Here is a 2993-nt window from a genome sequence, read left to right as displayed (position 1 = left end):
CGCCACCTTGGTGATCAAGGCCATTCAGGTAGAGACTGGCCTGTAGGAATACAAGGATAGCAGCAGGAGAAACCGTGACATGGGTTCATCTTCGGGCTCATCCACGCAGAAGCGGAAGATCTGGATTCCCCACAACATGTACCATGGACCTGCTCCTGCTCCAAGGCCATCCTATGCCGCACCTCGTCTGCCTCCTCAACCACGTAGGCAGCTGAGGCTTCTAGATCCACCGCCTCGAATTCTTCCTTGCCGTCCTGAAGATGGACTATGCTTCAAGTGCGGCCGTCCACGTCACCATGCTAGAGACTGCGGTCAGGACCGCATCAACTATGCCAAGCCTGTTTATGTTCGTGGTCAGGCCAACAACATTGATATGGGTCAAGCTCAAGACTAGCCTGCTATCGTGATGGGTACACTTCTCATTAACTCAATACCTGCTTATGTATTGTTTGATACAGGAGCATCGCATTCCTTCATGTCGGAAAATTTTGCATTCATGCATGGCATTAAGTACGAAGATATGAACACGCCCGCGGTAAACACCCCCGCAGGCCAATGTCGACCCTCCATGATCTGCCCCAATGTCCCCGTTGAAATTGAAGGATTGGAATTCCTTGCCGCTCCCATGTTATTGAATTCTTCCAACATTGACCTCATACTAGGAATGGACTGGCTGAAAGCTCATACGGCTTCAATCGTTTGTGCCACCAAAACCGTCCACCTCCTACACCCTTCAAACGAATTAATAAGATACCGCCCTCATCTGGTTCGAGATGACGAGGCACGGCTATATGCCTTGAATGCATTAAATGTTTTGCCTCTTGAAGGGATCGAAGACAATCGAATTGTCCCGGAATTCCAAGATGTATTTCTAGAAGAACTTCCGGGGATTCCCCCTGCTCGAGCTGTCGAGTTTGTTATCGACTTGGTACCCAGTACCACTTGTATCGCCAAGCGACCTTATAAAATGCGACCACATGAACTTCTTGAACTTAAGTAAGAAATTGACAATTCGCTTCATGTGGATTTCATTCGTCCAAGTTCCTCTGCTTGGGGAGCACCTTCTCTCTTTGTTAAGAAGAATGATGGAACAAATCGTTTGGTTCAAGACTACCGTTTTATCAATCAGACCATTATTCAAAACAAATATCCTCTTCCTCAGATAAATGATTTGTATGATCAACTTGCTGGTTCCTCAATCTTCTATAACCTCGACTTGAGGTTGGGATACCACCAGATCCGTGTTTGCAAAAAAGATAGCCCCAAGAGTGCCATCGTTGCTTGTTATGGTTCATATGAGTACACCGTCATGTCCTTCGGTTTAACCAATGCCTCGGAAACCTTCTCTCGATTGATGAACTATATATTCATGGACTACCTCGAAAAATTTGTCATGGTATATCTGGATGATATTCTGGTATATCCAAAGAGTAAATAAGAGATGTTGAACATCTTCGTCTTGTACTGGATATGCTTCGGGAGCATCAACTCTATGCAAAGTATTCCAAATGTGAATTCTGGCTGGACGGAGTGACGTACCTTTGTCATGCGATCCCCAAGGATGGTATTGCAGGTAACCCCAAACGAGTTCAAGTTATTCTTGAATGGACTCCCCCTAAGAATGTCAAGCAAGTCAGAAGTTTTCTCGGGCTCGCCAACTATTGTCGTCGATTCGTCGAGAACTTCTCCAATATTGCAAATCTCTTAATCAATCTACATCACAAAGGTGTAAAGTATGAGTGGACTGATAAATGTCAGGAAAGTTTCCAAGCACTCAAGGACAAACTGACATCTACTCCAGTAGTTGCTCCTCCGGATACTAAGAAAGATTTTGTCATTTATTGTGACGCTTCTCGTCAAGGGATATGTTGTATCCTGATGCAAGATCGCAAGGTGATTGCTTATGCCTCTCGTTAGCTACGTGCTCATGAAGTGAACTACCCAGTTCATGACCTCGAACTTGCTGCAGTAGTAGATTCACTGAAAGAGTGGCGACATTACCTTCTTAGTAATCATTGTGAGATCTACACTGATCATCAAAGCCTAAAGTACTTGTTCACTAAGCCGGATCTGAATCTACGTCAACCGAGATGGATGGAGTGTATAGCAGATTTTTATCGTGGTATATCGTATAGCCCCGGCAAGGCTAACGTAATGGCGAATGCCTTGAGTCACTAGTCATACTGCAACCACCTCCAGGTTCAAAAGGTTCATGACCGTCTTCAAGAGGAATTCCGTAAGATGAACCTCCACATTATTCCTCAGGGTTATCATGTTCCCCCTCCTGAAGAGTTTCGCAAGATGAACCTCCGTGTTGTTAATCAGGGTTCCCTTAGTAACCTGGTTATTTAACCAGATCTCATCAGCTGCATCAAAAGTATACAGTCATTTGACCCTGAAGTCGATAAGATTAAGAGCTACCTTGTAGAAAGTAAACCCTCTTGCTTCACTCTTGCTGATGATGATGCCTTGTACTTCAAGGGTCGTCATTATGTACCACATAAGAGGGAAAACCTGAGAATGACTGGGAAGGTGATGAAAGAAGCTCATGACACACCGTTGTCTATTCATCCGGGTAGTACGAATATGTACCAAGACATCCGTCAAAGATTTTGATGGACAAATATGAAACAAGACATTGCACGCTATGTTGCAGAATGTGATATTTGTTGGCGAATCAAAGCAGAACATAAAAAGCCTGCTGCAAATCTACAACCTCTCTCTATTCCTAAATGGAAATGGGACCATGTTGAAATGGACTTTGTCATTGGTTTTCCTAGATCTCAGAAAGGTAATGATGATGTTCTTGTCATCATTGACCGACTGTCCAAAGTTGCAAATTTTCTGGCCGTCAAAGAAACAATTACTGCTAGTCAGCTGGAAGATCTTTATATGTTCAGAATTGTTTCACTTCACGGTATTCCGTTGGTAATCAGCTCGGATCATGGCAGCTTGTTCACTTCAAAATTCTGGGAAAGTTTTCATAAGGCTAT

Source organism: Hordeum vulgare, chromosome 1H (assembly GCF_904849725.1).
Source record: "Hordeum vulgare subsp. vulgare chromosome 1H, MorexV3_pseudomolecules_assembly, whole genome shotgun sequence".
NCBI lineage: Eukaryota > Viridiplantae > Streptophyta > Magnoliopsida > Poales > Poaceae > Hordeum > Hordeum vulgare.
This window is presented reverse-complemented; position numbering follows the sequence as displayed.